Raw genomic sequence first — 25,637 nt, forward strand, 5'->3', positions numbered from 1 at the left:
TCTCCTGCTTGTTGCATTCCAATATGTTGCACACCATATGCACTTCCACTGCTGATTTTATAAGTATAGTGTTTGTAGACCTACTTCATTGTTCGTTATAATTCATTTATGTGTTGCTCTTTAAATATGTTCAGTTTCTTTGCTGCACAGTACCATAATGTAAAACAACCCCTGAGCTTTTGGGTAGTGTGGATGCTACCCGAGGTCCGCAGACCCTGTGGTTATCAGCATTGGGCCAGCGGGTTCAGTATGTGGTATGGTACATCTACACAAATTAAGGGTATTGTGGTAAAAACCTGTGAAATTCAGTGAAACATCTTTGTTAAAGGGACATTATGGTTCATTTGTGATGTCATTTTTGTTGTCATGGTGTTAGTTGTAGCAGTGCACGGTGGTGACGTGAGTTATGGTTGCTTAGCCTACCATAACTGGTGAATTTCTGGGTTTTTTCAGTTTTACTTGTAACCATAATTTTCCTTTAAAAACGTTTTTTTTTCACTGAATTTGATAGGTTTTTATTAGCGCAACTGAACCAAACTGTCCCTTTAACAAAGTTTTTTCACTGAATATACATTACACGGTCTGCAGCGTTGCAGCTGTGTAGTTATGGTTAAGTTGCTAAACCCATAGGAAGAGCACTTTATTGAGCGTCTTATAACTTCGCTCCCCTTGGACAAATCCTCACCAAACTTTGCAAAAAAAGTATACGGCCCGCTCTGATTTTTTGTGGCAAAGATTGGTGAGGTTTTGCCCACGGGAGGGGGGGAAGTTATAGGCGGGTCCCAAACATTTTTTTTCTCCATAGACTGAATGGAAAAAACTTTGCTCACGCCTACAGCCCAAACCGCTGGATGGATTTTCACCAAATTTGCGGCAGGAGCTGTGGATTGGTCCTAAAAGCGTGCTTTTGTAAATTTGGTGAAAATCTGTCCTGTAGTTTTTTTTTAAATAGGAAAAATAGAGGTGCCAAAAAATTGGTGATATTTGGCTCTGCTCTGCGGACCCATTTCCCTGTTTGCTCCGTGGACCAGACCCTGATTGGCTTGGAGGGCGGTGTGCTGTCCGCGGACATACAACGTGCCCACTGATTGGCTGGACAGAAGCGTGATGAGCATCATAATTTTCTGAAACACTCGCCATATTTTATCTGCGGATATTTGCATATAGCGCAGTGGCGAACAGGGCTGGAAAGCATGTTTTGGGGCATCCAGTGTTGGGTAGAGGGGATGGAAAGGGTGGCCGAGTGAAATATGTTTCATATGATGTGTTTGTTTAGGTGGAAGAAGATTGTGTTGTGTTTGCGGACAGATCTTCAGGCAAGCAGCTTATGTGGTGGCTGCAGGCAGGCTTCATTAGGGTAGGGGAGTGGAATGTAGATGATATGAGGATGTTTGTGTAGGTTGTATTATGCTGTGGTGTTTGTGGCCAGCTACTAGAGTCCATGCACACGAGAGTCTGCCTACTGGTTGAAGTACTGTAATAGTATGTGTGGGGAAGTGTACAAGGCTGCAGGCAGTTTAGGGTAGGGGAGTGGAATGTGAATGGTTGCAAGTACTCTGCAGCACTTCGTGGGTAGGTCCTCAGGCGAGTAGCTATTGTGGTGACTGTAGGCAGGCTTCATTGATGCACTCAAGTGTCAAGAGTGTGCCCACTGGTTGAAGTACTGTAATGGTATGTGTAGGAAAGTGGACAGGGCCTCTGGCGGCTGGCTTATTGAAGTGTGCATACTGGTTGCTAGTTATATGTACTGTAATATTATGTGTACAGAAGTGGACAGGCCACAGGTGGATGCCTTATGTGTTTGGGTTGTGACCATTGCACAGATTTGTCAGTACTTTACTGTATTGTGCTGTATTGGCTGTCAGCAGTTAGTAGAGTGTTGGGTGCAGAGGGTATGCATCCAAGAGTCTGTCCATTGGTTGGAAGTACTGTAATAGTATGTCAACTTAAGTGGATAGGGCCTCAGGTGGCTGTGTTATGTTTGTGGGTTGTGGTAAGTGGGCAGATGTTTGCATGCATGGCTGTATTATGCTGCAGTGGTTGTGGCCAGGACATAGACTCTTGGGTGCATGGCTGGAGGCTGTAGGCCATAGGCAATGCACCCAAGAGTATGTATGATTTTCCTTTTGGAAGTGGTGGTACTATGGTTGCAGTTAGATACCCATTGTGTTTACGCATTTACTTGCTTTTGATGTTTTCTAAGTACTGTGGAATTGCAGAATAATATTGCAAGCTTGTGGGGTCAGTTAGATACCTGTTGGCATATTCTAGCTGTTGGCAGTTTGAAAGTTGTTGAGGGAATGTTTATAGCTGGTTGTTTATACTTAATAAGTGTTGAAGGGTTTCCTCAGAAGAACTTTCATTTCTTCTGGTGGATTAATGCAAAGTAATATTGCAGTCGTATAGTTGTAGTTAGATATCAATTGGCGTATTCTAACAGTTTACCGATTCTCATATATGATGGTGGATATTGGGCAATAGATCTGTGAGTACATTTTGGTATCAAGAATATTAAGTAGGCATTTGCAAGATTTGCTGGTAATCTTTGCTGCAGAGTAATGGAGGTATCATTGCATTCAAGCAATCCACATTTCTTTTTAATGTATGCAGTATAGTGACCTGCACTGGTTGTGGTGCCTGTGTGGTAGATTATGCTTGCTGTTGTGAAGGTTTTCTTGCCAAGTGATACTTGTCCATGTGTGAAGCTAGTAAGCTTGCAGTTGTTTTTGGTGCCATCTGCATTTTATCAGAAAAACATTACTATTACGTATTGGCTATGTGATTGTATCTGTAAGGTGGAAAGATTGTTGGAATTGCAAGTAGTACATAATATGACATGGTTTGCATTTTGTACAAGCTGCTTAAATGGAATGGATTCACAGTTAGGTATAGATACATACACAAAGGGCTTGATAGGGACTTGTTCCTGCACCACATGGCTGCAGAAACTACACATATGTTTCGACATGTATGAAATCTGGAAGATTCTGGGGTTAGACCTTGTGATTTTTGAATAGTGACTCTGTATGCTAGAGACAGAGACAACTGTTCTCTGTGTACATAAATGTTCTTTTTTCTTACTGTTTTATTCTCTGTTTTTTCCTTCTCTCCCTTCTCCCTTCCTCTTCCTGCCCTCCTTTATTTTTTCTATGCACTTACTTTATCAGAACTGTCCCTGTACCTAGCATGATAGCAACAAATGTTTGTCTCCTCCACCCCCTTTTACTTGTCCCCCCTCCATCACTATCGGAAATGTCAGGCCTAGTATGAGAGTTGCTTGTTTTGTTCCTCTCCCTCCTTTCTCCTCCCCCTCCCTCACCTCTTGTTAATCTCCGGCTCTAACAGAAATGTTGTCAGGCCTAGTATGGTAGTCGCCTGACTGTGTCCCATTACCTTCCTATCTGTGTTTTAGCTCTTGTAATATATGAAATGTCGCCAGGCCGAGTACGATAGATAATTTCAAATTCTTGTTGTTCATGGCCTGTAAAAATGGCATTGTATTTTCCCTTGTTCCCTTCCTTGCTGTGAAGCGCTTTGAAACACATTGGGGGTCATTACGAGTTTGGAGGTAGCCATAGCGCTATTAGCGCCATGGCAGCCTCCAAACTCGTGTCCAGCTCTGGGTTCTCAGAATGGGGATTTACCGGGTCATTTCAACTTTGGAGGACCCATAAGTCCCCATTCTGAGAACCATTCCCCATTCCCATTCGAGCCCCCATAGGGCTCAATGGGAATGGGGAAGGAGCAAATAACGGGCCCGTAAATTACGGGCCCGTTATTAGCTCCCTGATCCCTTAGCGGCTCCCGCTAAGGTCGGCTGGTTTTACCAGCCGACCTTAGTGGGACCCTCTTAGGGACCTCAGAATGCTGCAGTAAGGGGTTAACAGCACTGGCATCCTTACCGGTGCCGTTAACCCCTTATCGCCGCACTTGTAATGACCCCCATTGTGTATAGGCGCTATATAAATAAAGTATCATATCATATCATCATATCATGTCATATCATATCAAAAGAAGGCATCAGGCTGTTGAGAGTCCTATCCTTTTAATTTCTGAAAGTGTGTCTAACTGAATATCGACAAACTGAAAGCTGTTGTCACCTGGGCATATATGGAAGCCAACAACTGTACCAAGTGCTCTGTTAACTAAACCTTGTTTGATATCAAGGTTACACTTTAGCATTACTCTACAGTTTAAACACAATGTTAAAGATTTTTCCAAACCAGCTGTGTTAGAAATAGAGTTCTCTAAGGTATTTAGTCAGGATGTGACTTGTTGACACATCGGTACTCTCATACTGCGCACGTCCAGTTTGTCTGTAGAGTACATTTGCACTAGTGGTTTCATTTCTTTTTTCAATATTGTTTCATTGAAGTGTGCACAGCTTGCTAGGATTGGCATTAATGATGTACAGTTTACATTGTTGTGTGCTAATTGTTCCATGACATCAGTAGGGCATGTGTTAAGGATGTACAGCTCATGGATGCATTTGCTATTAAAGATTGACTGTGCTTCCTTAGAAAGCACACCAATGTGAATGCTTTTCAAAATGTTGGCATAGGTTAGGTCGGCAGACTGACCCATGTTTTCAGTTAGTTCTCTGTATTGGAAATATTGCCAGAGATTTACATTTCCTATGCTGCCAAGAGTTTTACGGCACAGTTTGTGTCCTGATGTTTTAAATATAGGTTTACCTTTTACTGGTGTTAATTGAAGAAGATGTCTGAAAACAATAATGTGTTTTCCTCCAACAAGTTCTTTGTAGTCTGTTTTAAGGGCCACTGCAGTCTGCGGTGAATTAAAGCCAACATTAGGTTGGAGACCATGCTCACCTCATCTATTAGGAGCATTTTCATTTGTTTTAAAACTCTGCGTAGCTCCATTGCAGCTACTGCTGAAAGTTTGTAGTAGTCTAATTTGTTTTGTCACTCTACTGTAAGGAGTAGCAATCGGTGTAAAGTAACACCGCCTATGTTGTAGGCAGCTAAACCTGTGGGGGCCGTTACAACAGCTGAAAGCTTGTTGTTGGTCAATTGTTGGAGGAACTTGATGATCATTTTTAACAAGAATGTTTTGCCTAAATCAGCTTGACCACTTACATAAAGGAGCACATTTTATAGTTTTAACAGGTACACGTTTTAGTTTCGTGCTGCATACCATGTTCAATTTCTTTAGTTACTTCTAGGAATATGCTATGCTGCTCATTGTTCAGTTGTGAATTTAGTAGAGCAAAGTTTTCTGCAGATTGTTCATACTGACACAGGGGCCCTGAAGTAGAAAACACCGTAGCCCTGATTCATGGATTATTTGCGCAAAAAAACCCAGTATTTGTGCGCCATTCTTCCTGCAAATCCCTGTTTAACAAATAGGGATTTGCAGGCAGAATGGCACACAAATCCTGTTCTTTTTGGCGCAAATAATCCATGAATCAGGGCTATGGTGTTTTCTACTTCAGTCATTGCTAATTCTGCCTCATTGACTATGAGTTAGCAAAAACAAAGAGGTGATGGCTGGAAGGTTTAGAATTAATCTTAACCACTGGCAATGCTCTGGGCAACCCTCCAGACCACCGTTCTTCGCCTGCCAAGCCATTACAGAAGGGAAAGACCATATGCAAATCAGGCTTGGCCCCACCCCAAAAGGGGCAGTCCAGCCCGAACCGCTAGGCCACATCCCTTCTGCACGAGACCACAAGCATCCCCAAACATGTTTCGCCCTTGTTGGGGCTCATCAGTGAGGAGTAGCTTGGGTCTCTAGGCCCAGCAGGCACGGGACCCACGTCTGGGCATACCCGTCCCACTCGGGGTGACATAGCAAAAACAAAGAGGTGATGGCTGGAAGGTTTAGAATTAATCTTAACCACTGGCAATGCTCTGGGCAACCCTCCAGACCACCGTTCTTCGCCTGCCAAGCCATTACAGAAGGGAAAGACCATATGCAAATCAGGCTTGGCCCCACCTCTTTGTTTTTGCTATGTCACCCCGAGTGGGACGGGTATGCCCAGACGTGGGTCCCGTGCCTGCTGGGCCTAGAGACCCAAGCTACTCCTCACTGATGAGCCTCAACAAGGGCGAAACATGTTTGGGGATGCTTGTGGTCTCGTGCAGAAGGGATGTGGCCTAGCAGTTCGGGCTGAACTGCCCCTTTTGGGGTGGGGCCAAGCCTGATTTGCATATGGTCTTTCCCTTCTGTAATGGCTTGGCAGGCGAAGAACGGTGGTCTGGAGGGTTGCCCAGAGCATTGCCAGTGGTTAAGATTAATTCTAAACCTTCCAGCCATCACCTCTTTGTTTTTGCTATGTCACCCCGAGTGGGACGGGTATGCCCAGACGTGGGTCCCGTGCCTGCTGGGCCTAGAGACCCAAGCTACTCCTCACTGATGAGCCTCAACAAGGGCGAAACATGTTTGGGGATGCTTGTGGTCTCGTGCAGAAGGGATGTGGCCTAGCAGTTCGGGCTGAACTGCCCCTTTTGGGGTGGGGCCAAGCCTGATTTGCATATGGTCTTTCCCTTCTGTAATGGCTTGGCAGGCGAAGAACGGTGGTCTGGAGGGTTGCCCAGAGCATTGCCAGTGGTTAAGATTAATTCTAAACCTTCCAGCCATCACCTCTTTGTTTTTGCTATGTCACCCCGAGTGGGACGGGTATGCCCAGACGTGGGTCCCGTGCCTGCTGGGCCTAGAGACCCAAGCTACTCCTCACTGATGAGCCTCAACAAGGGCGAAACATGTTTGGGGATGCTTGTGGTCTCGTGCAGAAGGGATGTGGCCTAGCAGTTCGGGCTGAACTGCCCCTTTTGGGGTGGGGCCAAGCCTGATTTGCATATGGTCTTTCCCTTCTGTAATGGCTTGGCAGGCGAAGAACGGTGGTCTGGAGGGTTGCCCAGAGCATTGCCAGTGGTTAAGATTAATTCTAAACCTTCCAGCCATCACCTCTTTGTTTTTGCTATGTCACCCCGAGTGGGACGGGTATGCCCAGACGTGGGTCCCGTGCCTGCTGGGCCTAGAGACCCAAGCTACTCCTCACTGATGAGCCTCAACAAGGGCGAAACATGTTTGGGGATGCTTGTGGTCTCGTGCAGAAGGGATGTGGCCTAGCAGTTCGGGCTGAACTGCCCCTTTTGGGGTGGGGCCAAGCCTGATTTGCATATGGTCTTTCCCTTCTGTAATGGCTTGGCAGGCGAAGAACGGTGGTCTGGAGGGTTGCCCAGAGCATTGCCAGTGGTTAAGATTAATTCTAAACCTTCCAGCCATCACCTCTTTGTTTTTGCTATGTCACCCCGAGTGGGACGGGTATGCCCAGACGTGGGTCCCGTGCCTGCTGGGCCTAGAGACCCAAGCTACTCCTCACTGATGAGCCTCAACAAGGGCGAAACATGTTTGGGGATGCTTGTGGTCTCGTGCAGAAGGGATGTGGCCTAGCAGTTCGGGCTGAACTGCCCCTTTTGGGGTGGGGCCAAGCCTGATTTGCATATGGTCTTTCCCTTCTGTAATGGCTTGGCAGGCGAAGAACGGTGGTCTGGAGGGTTGCCCAGAGCATTGCCAGTGGTTAAGATTAATTCTAAACCTTCCAGCCATCACCTCTTTGTTTTTGCTATGTCACCCCGAGTGGGACGGGTATGCCCAGACGTGGGTCCCGTGCCTGCTGGGCCTAGAGACCCAAGCTACTCCTCACTGATGAGCCTCAACAAGGGCGAAACATGTTTGGGGATGCTTGTGGTCTCGTGCAGAAGGGATGTGGCCTAGCAGTTCGGGCTGAACTGCCCCTTTTGGGGTGGGGCCAAGCCTGATTTGCATATGGTCTTTCCCTTCTGTAATGGCTTGGCAGGCGAAGAACGGTGGTCTGGAGGGTTGCCCAGAGCATTGCCAGTGGTTAAGATTAATTCTAAACCTTCCAGCCATCACCTCTTTGTTTTTGCTATGTCACCCCGAGTGGGACGGGTATGCCCAGACGTGGGTCCCGTGCCTGCTGGGCCTAGAGACCCAAGCTACTCCTCACTGATGAGCCTCAACAAGGGCGAAACATGTTTGGGGATGCTTGTGGTCTCGTGCAGAAGGGATGTGGCCTAGCAGTTCGGGCTGAACTGCCCCTTTTGGGGTGGGGCCAAGCCTGATTTGCATATGGTCTTTCCCTTCTGTAATGGCTTGGCAGGCGAAGAACGGTGGTCTGGAGGGTTGCCCAGAGCATTGCCAGTGGTTAAGATTAATTCTAAACCTTCCAGCCATCACCTCTTTGTTTTTGCTATGTCACCCCGAGTGGGACGGGTATGCCCAGACGTGGGTCCCGTGCCTGCTGGGCCTAGAGACCCAAGCTACTCCTCACTGATGAGCCTCAACAAGGGCGAAACATGTTTGGGGATGCTTGTGGTCTCGTGCAGAAGGGATGTGGCCTAGCAGTTCGGGCTGAACTGCCCCTTTTGGGGTGGGGCCAAGCCTGATTTGCATATGGTCTTTCCCTTCTGTAATGGCTTGGCAGGCGAAGAACGGTGGTCTGGAGGGTTGCCCAGAGCATTGCCAGTGGTTAAGATTAATTCTAAACCTTCCAGCCATCACCTCTTTGTTTTTGCTATGTCACCCCGAGTGGGACGGGTATGCCCAGACGTGGGTCCTGTGCCTGCTGGGCCTAGAGACCCAAGCTACTCCTCACTGATGAGCCTCAACAAGGGCGAAACATGTTTGGGGATGCTTGTGGTCTCGTGCAGAAGGGATGTGGCCTAGCAGTTCGGGCTGAACTGCCCCTTTTGGGGTGGGGCCAAGCCTGATTTGCATATGGTCTTTCCCTTCTGTAATGGCTTGGCAGGCGAAGAACGGTGGTCTGGAGGGTTGCCCAGAGCATTGCCAGTGGTTAAGATTAATTCTAAACCTTCCAGCCATCACCTCTTTGTTTTTTCATTGACTATGAGTGGCTGTCCAAGTGGTTCTTGGCTTCCTGTAAGAGAAGGTTGACTGCTCCCAGGAATGTCTACTTGGAGTTCTTCTTCTTGTTGGCGTTCATTGTCCAACATGTTTTTGTGCTGTGTAGTTTTTTTCTGTTGTAGTGCTTTCAGTTGCATTGAAGGCATCGTCATAGGAGTTATGGGTGTCCAAAAAATCATCTTCTTTTCTCCATGATTTAAAAAGTTGTAGTAAGGACATGTAGTACAGTTCTCTATGTTGAAGAGTTTTTAATAATAGTTTTATATGAGTAATCCGGCTGCATTTGGTAAGTTTAACCAGGCTGCCCTCACAACGTTTGACTATGTAATTACCTTTTTTCTCATCTGGTTTAATATTATTTTTGTATGAGACGTTTTGGGCTATGTGATATAGGAACATGGTTTCCAAAGCAGAACTCCTGTTTGGGTAGCATGTGTTCAATAAGTTATTTTTCAAAATGTCCTGGCTGTTGGGATAGTTTTTTTTATGTTGTTTCTATGTCTTGGTATGATCTGAGAACTCTTTTTCTGGATGCTGCAGGACCAAGACTTAGCCAAACTATGTTTTCAGATTTGCCATACAAGGTGGTGCTGATTCATTGTGTGGTTTCGTAGCAGCCACATTCTCCATGGAGAGCATTTTTATGCCAAAGCTGTACAGTTTTTGTGACAGTGTTTTGTCAGATGATATGTCATCCCAGAGGTGTTTCAGCTCTGTTTTCTCTGATTTGGTTAAGTAGGCTGTGACATACCGTGCAACTGCAGTGGAATTGTCCCAATGTACTGCACATCTATGCTTGTATTCCATATGAGGGAAATGATTGCATTGTAATCATTGATGTACTTTGATGTTTCGGTTATTTTTATGTAGTATGCGTTCTTAGGCGATTTGCCATTCACACTGTGTGAAGACATGAAGTTGTTTATTTGTCCTTTTTCCGAAACAGGTCTAGGGAAACCAAAGCAGCATTTGGTGTAGTATTTACCTTTCTTTTTATATTTGTGCCGACAATACTTGCACACTTGTGTCTTTGAAACTAAAAAATGTTTGCTTGTAGGCCACTATGTGTATTTTCTGAAGGGATTTCGCAAGTGACATATTTATGAATGAACTGCAAAACAGTGGCATCACTGTCCTGACCAAATTTAGGAGCATTTTTTATCCACAAAAGCATGTGGATGTGTGGTGCTCCTCTGGCTTGATATTCCCTTCTCCAAAAGAAGTGTTCCACTTCTCCAAGTGGATGAATTGTTTTATTACAAGTGAATTGCAGCATGGCAATAAAGAAATGATGGAAGTACATTAACACATTTACAAGGTCAAAAGAGTAGAGTTCTCCTGGTGTTTTCATGTCTATCCCTGATTTGTTTTTGTTTGCTATGCGTAGGAAATCGTCCACGTCTTCCCATGTATCCTCTGCACAACTTAAAAGTGACAAACCATGTGGGTGGGCCAAGGTTGTGTAGCATACAACGTAAGTCTGCGTGATGTCGCAACCAGTATTCTTTCGTACCACGCATGTTGCCAAGAGATTTGCAATACTTGACTGTAAAACTTCATCTTTCTCATGCACCTTTTGAAGTAACTGAGTAGGAGACATGCTTAGAAAATTGGAACCCGTTTTCAATTTGTGTGCACCTCAGTAACATAGAGTTGCTAGTTCACTTTCAAAAAGGAGGTGGAATATGTATTCCATGTTTTTCCTGAAGGTGGGGTCTTCAGAATACATGTGTAAGAGCAGTGTTCTGATGCTGTTATTTGTGTGCATCTTTCATTGTATCTTCCACCTTTTCCAGTAGGGAACGGTAGAGGAAAGGCACTTGCTTCTACATCGTCTATGGTGTCTTTGAAGTGTAGTGGGTGAAATGTATACTGGCCTAAAATATTGGAGGCTGTAGTAGGATCTAGAAGTTCAAAATGTCTAGTTGATGAAGAATCCTGAATTATTTTGGTGGTTTCTCTCAGGTTTTCTTCAATGTTTATTTCTCTGTAAGTAGTATTCATTGTTGTCTTTAAGCTATTGCAGGGCTTCTCTAACTTTGTTTAAGTCTACTTGTTGCTGCCATTTTTGTTTTGTCCTTTGTAGGTATACCATTCACTAGGATAATCACAGATTGATCTATTGGCAGTTGTACTCCTAGAGTGTCTACATTTTCTTTGAAATCTAATGGTAAATAAACTACTTTGCCACGAATGCCTTCAGTAATTTAGAGGGAGGCAGTTTTGCTGTTTTTTTGGTTGAAAGCGTATTATCGCTTGAAATGGGTCCACAGTTTGGATTATAATGCTCCCATACAAGTTAAGTTGTTGGAGTGGGAATATTCCCAAGTCATTAATGATAGCCTGTGAAGGCATTTGCTTAGTATGAAGTTTTGCAGTGCAGTATGTGCTAACTATTGAGGGGTTTGCTATTTCATATTTATTTTCTGCTATAAGATTGAGAGCTAATTGGAACTACTGGGATTTCTCATTGTCTTCTTTTTTGTATATTATAGCTACAGTTTTGATGCTCTTTCTATAAAAGTTCTGCTGCAACACACACATACTTGGTTTGGTACTTCAGCAGATGTGCTTTCAAACTTTGCAATTTCTTTTTTGTACGTGTGTAATAGGAGGTTGACATTCTGCAAGGTGTCGGTACTCTTTTCTAAAGTGACTGGATTTTGTAAGTGCTCTTCAGTTCTGAAACATGGATGTGGTCTAATTCTTCAAGCAGTTATTTGGCTGTACCTTGTAGGAGAATGTAATTTAAATGCTCCAGTGCTAAAGCAGGACTTTTTGCATAGTATAGTCTCTAAACAAGATTTCATACAGTAGAATGGTGTGTTGCTAACATTTTAATGTGGTGTAAGGTGCTTTTTTCAAGCAGGTCCAGAGATGCAGGCTAATGAATGTCCTCATAGTCCTGTGTATCTGCGCACTGGGCAGGAGTCCATAGTTTGTAAAATTAATTTTTTTTTATTTGTCTTTGGTTTTCACATACTGGTTGAGGAACTGTTGCAAAGATGTGAAAGATTGTTTGCGCACGTTACACATTGATGTCCACGGCCATTTGTGCACACGACTTCTCGGTTTGTTGGAATGGATATTTGATTGTATGTTTGTTGGGGATATTCTTGCAAGCAGCGTTTCTTCTTCCATTGGTATTGTCTCCTTTTCCATACCCTCGCCCACTGTTATGTATAGTAATTGGGTTTGTTTGCTCTTGTTTGTATGCCTCTTCATTGAAATATGGCTCAGTGCTGGAGGTGTGAATCCACTCAACTGCACAGAAGTTTGCAAATGTATATATACTGATATGCCGTCTGTTGCAAAGTACTTTTTGTAGTTTACTAATTAATTTTGTTGGTGGCTTAATTCTGTTCAAAACTAAAATAAATGTTTTCCTTTTCCTTTTGAGGAGCATTGCACTGTCTATGAGAGCTTCCAGGATCAGTTTTCTGCAGTAAGTTTTAAGGGTGGAGCGTGATTTCTCCCCACTTTTTATAAGGTTCGGAAGGATTCTATGGTAAGGGGGTGTACCCTAGGGCTGGATCAGGAAGTATAACACAAAAGTGGGGTAACTGCCAGTGTTAGTTAGATCATACTGCTAGTTTTGTATGATTTCTTATTCATAAAAGCTATGCTGGCATTGGAATAATTGGCAGCGACCCATACCCATGGTCAGAGATGAACATAATACAGAAAAGGTTGCAGTAAAGAAATCAAGCAGTCTGTAACTTCTTACATTGGCTAGAACATGGAGTGTATTTCATATTTATCTCATCTTTTTCAAATGTGTATGTGAGACATTGCAAACATACCAGTAAACAGTATTCTGGAAGTACAACAGTTTAAGACTTCACATTTGAACAAAACATCAATGTTTGTGATTTGGGAAGTGATGACCATATTAAATCTGTGTCTCCTCATTACAAAGAACATGAGCACATACATAAAATAACAGAAAGGATTCACAATGGCATACTTTGATTGAACACACCAATAGGGAATACAAACTGTACTAGAAAATACTTTAAAACCCCACCCCTGTAAAGGAAGACAGAGAAATACTGAATATATGGATGCAAGCAGGGTGGGAAAAGGCAATAAATCACGCCAGTTTAATTGAAAATGATATGTACTTGGTAAAAAGGTGCAACAGTGGCTTAACAATTATCTAGGGCCTCAACAAATGTATCATGCAGTACCTTTATTAATTATTGACAGTTCAACACGTCAAACCAAATTTCTTCTTGTTGTGTGAGCAGGTAGAACCTGGTTGTGATTTGGCAAGACACAGTGTTCCGGACGGGGAGCAAGCATCGAGTTGAGTTTGAACTGGGGCGCATTGTGGTTTGATACAGGGTTCAAAGAAGCGGGTTGGGGGGGACCATGGTTGGTTTAATGTTCAAACTTGGGTTGGCGCCAATGTTTGTGGTGGTTTGAACGTTGTTTGAATGCTGTTTGAAACATGGTGGTTTGTAGATGTCTGCATTTTGTTCAAGACGGGGCAATCAATGCACTCACCTTGTGCTCTGAGTCAGCGAACTGGTTCGAGTAGCTGCAAAAGCGGTTTAAGATGACTGAAGAAATGACAAAGTCTGCAACGCGGGTTCAGTTGGTTTGAAGTGTTCAAGCACAGTGGATGATGGTTCAAATCAGTTTGGTGCAAGAGACAAGCTGATTGACTTCTTCCATTGTTGTGAGTCCTAATCTAGGGGATCAAGGATAGGATGAGACCTTGTTCTTGTTCTCATTTTTGGGGATGCTGGCTCACACCAACAGGGGGCTTCCTTTCCTGTGAGGTCCTGTGTATTAGTGAAGCTGACATAAAGGGAGGCCTTTCTCCAGCAGCAGTTCACCCAAATGTGCCCAGGGCATTGGTAGGGAGCAGAGCTTGCATCTGCCTTGGAACTCTGCTTCCCCTGAATGGCTGAGTACTTTGAGAGATGAACTCCCCCAACAGACGTCCACATAGATTCTCCATACAGACCATAATGAATCAAAGGGGAGAACCCCTCTTCATTCCTGATTTAAAAGGTTCAATCCCTATTGTTGTTAGAAGTGCAGTATCCCCTTTTGCATCATACCCAAAGTGTAGGAGACAGGAAGGTCGCGCCTTGAAACACTTGTGTATAGGCGCGTTACAAATGCCTTATCATAAGGTGAGGTGTAGCAAAAAGCATGATGGTGGATTCCTTCCACAACTATGCTGAACTACCTCGACCTACACTAACCCTCCCCCTTCTCAGACCCACAGCATCAAATACCATTTGGTATACAACACCCATGTGTGAGGCTTGTCCTTTTGTTTAGGATGTGCCTTCTGAAGCCTGTTTCCCAGGCTGCTCATGCTGAGAGATACAATACTGAAAAACCAAAGCAGGTCAGAGACAACTGTCAAGCCATCCCAGGAGCAGCTGAGGGCAGGGATGCGGTTTGGCACAGGAAGACAAAAAGGCTGCATTCTGGGACGTGGTAGGGAGGACCCAGGCATCTCTAAGGAGTCCTACCTGAAAGGACTCCACACACATTTGGCTAAGCAAAAGCCTGGCAGCAGGAGAGGCGCAGACTGTGCAGTACGAATTGAGCTGAGGGGAGCCAGAAGCTGCTGAGCAACCGAAACAGAGCAGAATTGCACAGAGGATGCAAACAACCCGGATCCAGACCCCAGGACAAATCAGAGCCTTCTAGGCACATCCCTGAAGGTACAGGAGTTCACAGACCGGCTGTTGGTGACACTGGAGTTTTTTTTTGCAAAATATAAGAATAATCAAGGAATCAATTTAAAGAACAGTGGAAGGAAGAAAAAAACATATAAAATGAGACGTATGGAAATGCAAAAAAGTGAAGGAGTACCCAGTTAGGGTTACAATATAACACTTCCAGTCTCGTTAATTCCTAAACCTGAGGAAGCCTATTGGATACCCACAGCTCATTGTGTAATAGTAAGGTTAGGGAGTCCCCGTGCCTCCTCTGTAACTGGTGAGGTGGTAGATGGTTGTCTGCCACTGTCATAAAGAGTTTTCACACCACAACAAAAGGTACCACAAAGTGGAGGCTGACTGGCCATTTCCAAGATTTTTCAATGAATCTGCTTTGTAGCATTGTGGTTGGTAAGTAGAGTTGGGCGAAGACAGAAGTGCTGATTCTTCCATTTTTCAGAATTCAATGCATATGGCCCCAATTTTGAAGTTGGAAGAAGGAGATATCTGTACAATTCTGTCAAACATGCTGATGTCAACTTATTTGGTGGTGGAGTTACCATCAACTCTGCTGGACGGTGCCTCGCTTCTGTCCCGTTTCCACACCACCTTCTTCTTAACTCTTAACTGAATGGTAGAATCTGCTGCTTGATATAGGGTGTGTCTTAATTCTGAAGAGTTACATGCTTTCAGCATTTTGAAATCTCATACTGATCTTTAATAACTAATTTACAGGTATGGGCCTCATTACAAGCCTGGAGGTCTGGAAATAAGGGTGCTGGTAGCAAGGTACAGGTAGCCTTTCCAGACCACACAGGCCCCTGCAGACATGGTTTTCATGGAAGCACCAACAGTGCTGGTACTTCTGTTTCCCCATTCCCGTAGAGTCCTAAGGGACTCCACGGGAATGGAGACTTACACTTTTCGCCGCCTGACATCTCGGGCCACCTGGACTTGTAATGTCCCAGTCGCACCGGGATCACAGGCAGCGGAACAGTGTTACGAGGTCAGCGGCAACCCGCCGGTAGCACCAGCGGGTTACCGCCAACCTTGTAATGAGGCCCATAAGTTCAAATATTGGGTGACATTGATTTCCCCATCACATTGGTACAGTGTTTACTTTGTCAGCATGTTAGATCTCTACTCTTGGAATGTTCATGTTTCGGGAAACATGATTAAAAAAGGAAGCCAGTACTGCACGATCTTACAAAATTGAAGGATTCAGTGATTCTGTTTTAAGAGACCCATCAGATAGCACAATAACCATTAAACTCAAGGCGCATTGGGTGAGAGATTTTCATTTTTTAAAGGCAGATCAAATTAGGTGAGAAGGGCCATTCCGAATCATCCTCACCTGGATGCTAAGCTAGTCAAAAGCAATTTAGATGACAAGTGGAGATGGATATTACTGGATCTTATTCTGGAAGGTCTCTCTGTGAGTCTTCTCAATATCTAGAGCACCACTCAAAATTATAATTTCTTTCTTTTGATGATCAAAGGTGTTCTCTAAAGGTGGGACTGTTCCAATGTAATTATTGGTGATGATTTAATCACTGCAAGGGCACTATTTTACATAGCAAATTATCAAGAAAATGAATTCCCATCTCTAAGCCCCCTCTGATGTAAATGAACCTTAAATGGGTATACCGACCCAGAGACAAATAGTTGTTTTACTACTCACCAAAATATAAATAATGGTCCAAAAGAGAAAATGCATGGTGGATTAGCAATATGCATGGCTTTGGAGGTAAATATTCAAACATATGTTATTTACAACAAGTAGGTGGTAGGGACAAAAGTTTATGAGAGCTAGAGGTATATTTACAATAGAAGAAGGAGCCCCTCCCTCAGATGTTTCTATATCAACAGTGTGAGCATTGGTTAAATCATAAAGTGTCAGGGCACTTCTTCTGGGCATAGTTGTCCCCCTGGGTTCTCTAGACACAAGAACCACTCTCTGTGATATGCTTCTTGGTTGAAAGACACAGACTAAGGTGTATCAGTGATATATTGGTCATCTGCTGCTTATCTCAGTATGCAGACACATTGATAACATGCCCAGCTACTTCTTTTTACATGTCCTTCACACAGAGGAAAACAAAACTCTGTTTTGTATTCACAGCAATGGTACACTGTCTGGTACACTTGCTGATTAGAGTTTAGAATGCTCCAGAAAGTTAACAACTATAAAAAGATACAGTGCCCCTCTCACATCACAACTAACTTATCTACACGGTTCACTATCCTGTACTCACTTCTCCCACACTCACTGGTTTAATGCATGGGACTTATATCTGCCCTTTCCAGGTAACTTGTTGATTTACGTCCTCTAAATGTATCCTCTAGATATTTCTATGGTTGTTGCTTAGCTATTTGGTAATTGTGTTACTCCTAATTCCACTCAATTCAGTGATGCAATGGCCCAGTGACATGTTAAAATTCAATGCAGCTATTTTCCAGCCAGGTGTACGTCCTGTCCCTTCACTGACCTTCCACATAACCTGGGTGATGCTCAAAATGTGCAATCTTCACAATCATCAGATTCAGGTACCATATCATGTATATAGGGGCATAGCCCTAAGGATAGGTACTCTCTGCAGTGTTCACCATGTTCTGCCTGCAGGTAGCTCATTGGTCTGGATACACAGCCAAAGCATCCAGGCTTTCCTGTATGCTTAGACACCTGTGGGCCTTGGGATGGAGTCAGCAGCATAGATTATGCAATTCAGCAAGTAGGTTTTAATGAATTAAGTATTTCTAACCATGTGTTATTAGTATCTTCCCTCATTTGGACTGTTTTTAGGGCAAAGGTGAACAGTTGGACACTGAATCCAAGGCTACACAAGAATACACATTATTCAGATTCAGTGGTTTGTTTACTTCAGAACTCTTTGTATTAAGGACAATCATGTATCTCCACATCTCTACATTCAGTGACTCATATGGTACGTGTTTGAGCACACATATCAATGTATATGCAGACACAAAGCCAAACATGTCAAAAGGAGGAAGGGAAGTAAATTGAGGAGCTCAAGCCAATCAGTGCTAAGGCCATACATTTTCATTCTTATTTACCTCAAGAATCATTGAATTCCTGCCTTTTAATGGGTTAAGTAACAAGATGGGTAATATATTTACTATTTTCAGCATTCACTTTAGCACTTAATTCAGAGACAAATCAAGTAAACCAACTGTTCATTCTAGTAACTCGGGGTGCACTCTTAAAAATAATCACCAAGTGCTATGGAGTGCAGAACATTCATGCATACCACTCAGACACTCTGAAACCCGTTTGTGGATTGGGACCAGACAGTCCCAGCCCAAATCCTGCCAGCAAGCACACATAGCCCTCCAGTAGCCTTCCAAAAGCCTATGCTTTCCCGGGCACTGGAAGTCCATATAAGAATTGTCCCAGCCTCACAGTCCAGAAATGCGGCTAAAGAGCAAGATGGTCAAATGACAAGTGAAAAACCATGTGGCATGGCCATGTTTGGACACTAGCCACAGGTATTAGCCAAACACAGTAAGTCTAAAATGAAAAGCACCAGAAAATTGGACAAAGTCACTGCTGCCACCATCTTGTGCATTTAGGACACCTAGAGTAACCAAAAATCATTTCATTGTTACTCTAGGGCAAAACAAAAAGTGTACCCCATTGCACTGCATTGTAAGATGCACTGTACAATGATAAAAATTTACCACAAGTGATAACAAGTTACTAAAGTAGTAACAAAGTCACAACAATGTTTCCCAGTGCTGACAGCCTGACATACATGTCAGTTTCTGTTACGTTTGGGGTCCATAAATATGGAAGTAAAGGTGCAGTAAAGCAAAATCTTTCCTAACACTTGCCCCCCCCAGACTACAGGCAGGGGGAACTAATCCACACCTGGATGAGTACTCTGTTCCAGTCAGTTATCCCAGTTGGACCTCCCATCAGAGTTGCTACATTTGTTATCTGGCCAATGCCCAATTGTGAAGTTCAAGTCCTGCAGACTGCTGAACCACCTGAGTCACTTTGGATTCTCTCCCTTAATATACAGCAACCACTTCAAAGGCTTAGGGTTAGCATACACAGTGAAGTGAGTTCCATGGAGGTAGGACCTCAACTTCCTAAGGCACCATATAATGGAAAAACATATTTTCTCCACCTGGGACCACACCTCCACAGATCACAGATCACAGGTGTGAGATCGGCACAACTAAACTGGTAGCTGATGTAACTTTTAGGTTGTTCCTCTCCTTTGTCATCAAGCTGGGAAAGTTTCCCAGCTATCCCAGTGTCAAAGGCAACTGTCTTCACTAAGAGAGGTATCTCCCAATCAGGGTCCCTTAAACCAGGGGCCTGACCTAAGGACTCTTTCAGGCCAGTGAAGGCCTTCTCACACTGAAGGGTCCATAAGAATTATTTAGGTCCCCTATGACCAGTGAGGACAGTCACAGTGGCAGCTATATTGCTATAGCCTGCCACTTTTCTCCTGTGTTTCCCAGTGAAGGCCTGGAAAGTCCTCACTTCGGCTTAGGTAGTACTCCACTGACAACGGGATGCATCTTGTCTCCCCATACACCAATGACTTGCTTGAGGAAGGCCAATCGCTCCTGTTCAGTTTGACACATGTTTGTCTCCCTGAGCATGTTGGCCTGATGAAGGTCCTAACACCCAGTCTCTTGAGTTATTCCTAGTTCCTTCCAAATGGGGGTTGAATCTGCAATGTCATCCAGACCTTTATTGCTGGAATCCATTTTCCCATTCAGAACAGGGGCTAAACTAATTTCACAAGTGTCAGTTGCAGCCACCAATCCAGAAGTCCATACAGTGAAGTAAGGATCTGAAAAGGCTGAAACTGTTGTCTCCTCCTCAGCACAGACTTGAATGGATATGTTGCAATACTCTGCAGAGAGATCATTAAATCAACGGTACTTTTCAGTACAGAGATGATCAACTAAGTTGTTACCTCTTAATGAAGAGTGTCTCTGGTCTCGGTCTTGTGGATGGAATACAGAGCACTAGTGTCCATACAGAATCCCAAACTGGCTTTACCTGTATGTCCCTCCAGATCCTGAGAACTGGACTCTGGACAGCTACACTGCTCAAACACTCCTTGGTCCAACACAGGGTGGATCTCTCACCAACAGTCAGAACTTTTTATTTGGTCTGAACCATCAGAACACCAATCTTGGTGGTTTTACCTACTCCCCGAATAGAGTCTGGTTTACACCAATCTGCTATAAAGGGTTGCAGTGACAACAAGCGGGGAGGTTGCCTCAGCAAAATATCCAGCTCACCTTGCTGATGTGGGCTTAGGTGAGAGGACACCATGTCATCCTCAAGGAAGCCATAATAAGGGCTGCTTTGGCACAGGGCAGGGAGACAAACATATTTCTCTGGCTCCCTCTCTATAGCCATAAGCAGGGCTCCCAGTCTATCTCTACCGATAGAATCCTCCTCGCTATTCATAGGAAACATTATGGTCACCTGGACAGGTCGAGTAAGGCCTTTTGAATAGTTTACCTTGCCAAGTTGTGAAACATGGCAAGGCCTAGACCACTCACATATGTTCAAGGATTTGAATAAGTTTGACAGGGGAAGGCCCCACCTCCTTCTATGGGAATCACTGATGGCTCCAATCAAATGCATGAGAGGGTTCATAGTGATAATACCGAATACCAAAATCTCGAAAACCAAAATCTCGAAAACAAAAAGCCGAAAAAAAAAATATCGAATTTTTTTTATGACGTTTTTTTTTCGAAATGGGGGGGTTCCCCCCACAACCCCCCTTTTTTTTGTTTTTTTTTATTTTAACCATTTTTTTTACTTACCTGACCCCAAAAACACATAAATAAATTAATAAATAATTCGATATTTTTTTTTTCGAGATTTTGGTTTCGAGATTTTTGACATTCGGTATTATGTATTCGGCCTTTTGACTGACCACCGCATGAGAGATCTGATAGTTCTCTCTCTCAGACCACCTTCCTGTGGATGACAGTTAAGTGACACTTGACACTACTGAGCAAAGCAGAGGAGCTACCTCTTGGACTCTCATTCAGTATGGCATTAATGACTGTCTTGGCAGTCATCCTCTGTGGGTTGGCATAAAGGCATATGGTTTTGTGATTGGCAACCACCATTTTCCATCTACTGCCTGAGGTCTCCATGATGAAAGGGCTAGAAAAAGTAGGCCTTGCCTCTGGTACTACTGAGTCTACTCCTAAAAGTGTACTCTGGAGTATGTGAATACAGGTCTCACTCCTGTCAACTTGGTTATAGAGAGGGGGACTCCAGCAGTGGGTTGACCCCTATCATGGGCCAGCAAGAAAGTGTGTTAGACCTCCCTAGTGGTATCCTGACACTAGGATGAACCATTAGGGGAAGTCACACCCCAACTGCAGGAGGAAGGGCCTTACCTCCTGAGAAATCTCCATCCTCTCAGAGTTTTCTCTGGTGGGCCCTGTGGGCCTACTTTCCAGTAACCCACCTTCCTTTTGTATCCTTTGCTTCAATGGAGGGGAACCCTCTCACTGGAAGCAGGCCCTTTTACATAGGCCTATGAAGGATGGTTTATTTCTGTGTTGGCCCATACTTATATCTCTCCTAGGGATCTCCTCTACCAGCATGGTAGGTAGTTCAGGAGCCCTAAAGGATCCAAGATTTTCTCAAAGTCTTTCTTCCAAACCAGGAATAGGGACTCAACCAACTCAACAGATGTTGTAGGTAGGACAGGGGGAATATTCTCTTTCCCTTTGCCTTTTTGAAGACTACTCTGTCCAGGGGTTTCCCCTTAGGCCTAGGCATTCCATTAGGCTTGGCCAATGCAGCCTGATTCTGAGACCAAGTGCTTGAAGGGTCTGGTTAGTGCTTATCAGGACCAATGTCTTGAAGACTCATCTTGCCCAGAACTCATCTAGGAATAGCTTTCCAAATATTGACAGATGCCCTGACCAGTTCACTATTAGCAGCTCTACTGACAGGTGCTACTGAACCATTGAGAGAGGGCCTATCAGTCAAATGAGTATCCACCACAGGACTTCTGGCAAAGTTTACCATGGAGGAGGTTACTTCAGTTAGAGTGGGCCGGGTATTCCTAAGAGTAGAGGTACTTACACCTTCTACCTGAACACTATCCTCAGAGAATACATGACTAAGGGGTATGTCTGGGAAGGGAGCAGAAGTTTCAGTACTACTATATTCCAAGGAATCTAGTCTATCTTCAGATTCATCATAAGAGGGGAAGCAGTCTAAAGGGAAGGACACTGCTGCAAACTCTACACCCTAATACTGAGAGAAGGCCAGACTTGCAGATTGTACACCCAAGGTCTTATCCTTACACTTCGGGTCCCCCTTCCTGCGGTCCCTGGCTCCACAAGTGTAACAAATCCTACTTGATCTTGACATATAGTAAGGCTTAGAGAAACCACTCTCATGCTTGGGAGGATTAGTCCCACTGTTCGACTTGACTCTGGTGACTTCCCCTTATTAAAGGTTTTGTGGAATTTCTTGGACAAAGTTTTATCAGTACCCCAACCTTCTTTCTCTTTCTGCTTCGTTCCCTCCTCCTGCTTACCTGAAGCAGTCTTGCCTTTATGAGATAATCTATGTGAGACACATGAGTCAGCAGAAATGGCTAGTCTCTTGGGATTTAACTCCTTCTAGTCAGCCAAATGCTCTGGCGAACAAGAGGCAAAAATATGCTCAAGCATGACCAAATGAATCATGCCCTCAAAGGTGGTTACTTGATAACCGTCTACCCAGCCACACACGTTTTTCAAAGAATCTGCAACAAAAGTAACATAAGTCATACATTCCTTCTTGCTGTACTCTCTAAATTGTCTCAAGTATTGGGCAGGAGTCTTTCCAAACTTTAAGATGAGAGTATGCTTAAGTTTTGCATAGTCTTGCCTGTCACCTTTAGACATTTCCATAATGGCACTGCAGCCAGAAAGGGGCAGTCTGCTGTACAACCATGCACTTTTATCAGCATCACCCACTCCTTGGACTTCACATGCATACTCAAAAGTTACAACCCAATCAATTATATTGTTCTTATCCTCGTATATACTAAGAAGATATTTTGGGAATCTAGGATTTGAAGAAGACCCAGACACATCTCCAGATCCTCTGGAAGAACCTTGTGAAGCCTGAATCTAGGAAAGCTCCATCTGGTGATCTCTGTCTTTCTGCCTTTCAACTCTCTCAAACTCTAACCTGGCCATATTGAACTTTTCCTCCTCCTCTTCCTCGCCAATAGTAACTGCAGTGCCAGCAACTCCATTACTGCTGCTGGGTCTATCCCCAGCCCCATTACCATTAGATACGGGTAGGTAAAGATTTGCTTTTCTCAAAGTCAAGAATGTTCCAAATTAATTCTGCTTTAGTGCCAGACATGGGTAAGCACCTTTCACTACACAACTCTTTTAAGTGATACACTCTAGAAAAACTTAAAGTAGTGAAAGTAACTGTTTCCATGTTATCTGTATTAGTAGATGACTGTTAACTACTAGGCAATCAAAAATCACAGTGTACTGTGTAAGTATAATCTGGATACACCACCAGTGCACTACACTGAGGTACCCAATACTGATCCTTTTCTCAAAACACCTAGATGTTAAGTGCAGATGGTCTGTCCCGCCGCTGTACACCGATTTGTTAGGACTGATGTTCTATATTCTGGCCTGGTGGACAGATGTATAGAGGGCCAACCTATATTGTGACAGGGACAACTCTGGGGAGCTGTAGCCAAACCGGTCCAAGGTAGCAGGAACATGTGTCTAGGCAAAGTCTCGAGAGGTGGTGAACTTGTAAAGGGTCCACAATGAGTACACACAATGGGGATCACAGATTTCACTTAGACAGTATGTATACAAATTTATAGTTATTTATTTATGGCCAAACAATACTATGAAAAAATCACTACTAACAGGTAGAAATATCACACAACACTAAAAATAGATGACATATATACAGTCCCTGGTTGAGGGCATAATACAAATCAAACCCCTATAAAAGAAAGTACAGATCGGATTATGCACCAATGCTCCACAGATAAATAACTCTGACTTCAATTGTCCTTCCCTAAGTTGTCTGGGGCCTTATGCCCAAAAGTTCAGGAAAATTCCCACAAAGTTTGTGAAGCTGGAAAAAATAAATGTAGGGTCTTTGGGGTCCAGTGAACAGTTCCAAGGGTTAGAGGACAATGTATTCTAACTAATAGAAATATCCCCAACTTTTGGAGTGCTTGCGCCAACAAGCTAGGGTAAAACCAAAGTATAGTAAACGTTTTGTAAAAGTTTGGAAAACTTTTAAAGGGAGTATAGGGGCAGGTAAGAACCACTGTAACTTAACCCCATACTCTGATTCTTCCTCAGACTTGGCAGGAAGACGGAAGAGGGTCCAAGGTTGCTTTTCCCTCCATCAGTCACAGTCCTTAATTCGTAGGGGTTGCAGGTTTGAACTGATCTCCGGTTGGTGTCTTTCTCTGGTACAAGGATTATCACATGAAAAATCCAGCAAAACTCGATGCAAGACCTTTCTCAGGATGGAACTAGGGTAAGGTAAATGGTTTCAGATGGTAGTCAATGCAGCACAGTGACGCAAAGGGCCTCACTTGTCGCTGTCAGACTTTCCCTCCTATCTCTGGTCCCCTTGAAGGTAGGATGTCAACATGTCACTGAGGAAAGTCTTAAAGGACAAGCTGAGGATCCCTAGGTACCAGTTCGAAACTCGGAACAGCACGCTAGCACAAACTCAGAGCTGGTCAGCCACAAGACTGTCCCAGGATCCTTCCAAAGGCTCTTCTTCGCAGTATACCGAGCAGACATCAAGAATGGAAGTTCCCTCCAATCCAAGGGTTGCAGCTCCCTCGTAGGACTGCTGAAAATCACAAGCAAGACAGGGCTCCACGAGGACAGTAGCAGAAGTTGGTCACTAGGCATCCTTCAGTCAGGTCTCCGGTCTCTTGACTTGTCTCACAGTTGGACAGGAGTCTTGGATCCTTCAGGTTACTCCAGGACCTCTGAAGAATGGGTGCAGAGGTTATCTTCTTTTCCTAAAAGCCAGGTAAGATCCAAAACTCCCACTAGCCAATAGCAAGACTAGCCCCCACACACACACCCCAGCAGTGGTCCAATCAGGACCACTGACGGGAACATTTATGCATACCACTCAGACACACTGAAACCAGTTTGTGGAATGGGACCAGACAGTCCCAGCCCACATCCTGCCAGCAAACACACATAGCCCTCTAGTAGCCTGCCAAAAGCCTCTGCTTTCCAGGGCACTGGAAGTCCATAAAAGGATTGTCCTGGCCTCACAGGCCAAGAAGATAGCTAAAGAACAAGATGTCCAAAGGACAAGCAAAAAACCATGTGGCACGGCCATGTTTGGACACTAGCCACAGTTAGTAGCCAAATGCGTAAAGCACTGTAAGGCTAAAACCAAAAGCACCCAAAAAATGGTAAAAAGTTACTGCTGCCACCACCTTGTCCATTTCGCAGACCTAGAGTAAGCAAAAATCATTTGAGTGTTAATCTAGGGTAGAACAAAAAGGGTACCCAATTGTACTGCATTGTAAACTGCGTTGCACAATAATAAAAAGTTACCCAAGTGATAAAAAGTTACTAAAAGTAGTAACAAAGTCACAAGACTAAGGGAAACAATATTTCCCATTACTGACAGCCTGAAGGACATGTCAGTTTTCCCATAAGAGATGAGCAAAAGACAGTGTAGTGAAGCTTAAGGCTTTACTGCACTGTAAAAAGTACAGATCAGGATCAAAAACAAAAGCAAACAGTTTGGGGGTCCATAAAAATGGAAGGAAAGGTGCAGTAAAGAGAAATCTTTCCTAACATGAACGTCTTTGAGCGATGGGTTACACATGTTTTAAAACATAAAGTTGCTGTGTCCACCAGCCATGGCCTGCTAGTGGTTTGGTACTGTTCAGCAGTGCCCACCAGCCAAGGCCAAAGCCCATGGTTAATGGTCTGGTAGTGTTTTAAAATGGACAGTGGGCACAACCAAATGCTTATTACAAAACCCTT

This window comes from Ambystoma mexicanum, chromosome 7q, assembly GCF_040938575.1.
Source record: "Ambystoma mexicanum isolate Mex_15411 chromosome 7q, UKY_AmexF1_1, whole genome shotgun sequence".
In the NCBI taxonomy this organism is placed as follows: domain Eukaryota; kingdom Metazoa; phylum Chordata; class Amphibia; order Caudata; family Ambystomatidae; genus Ambystoma; species Ambystoma mexicanum.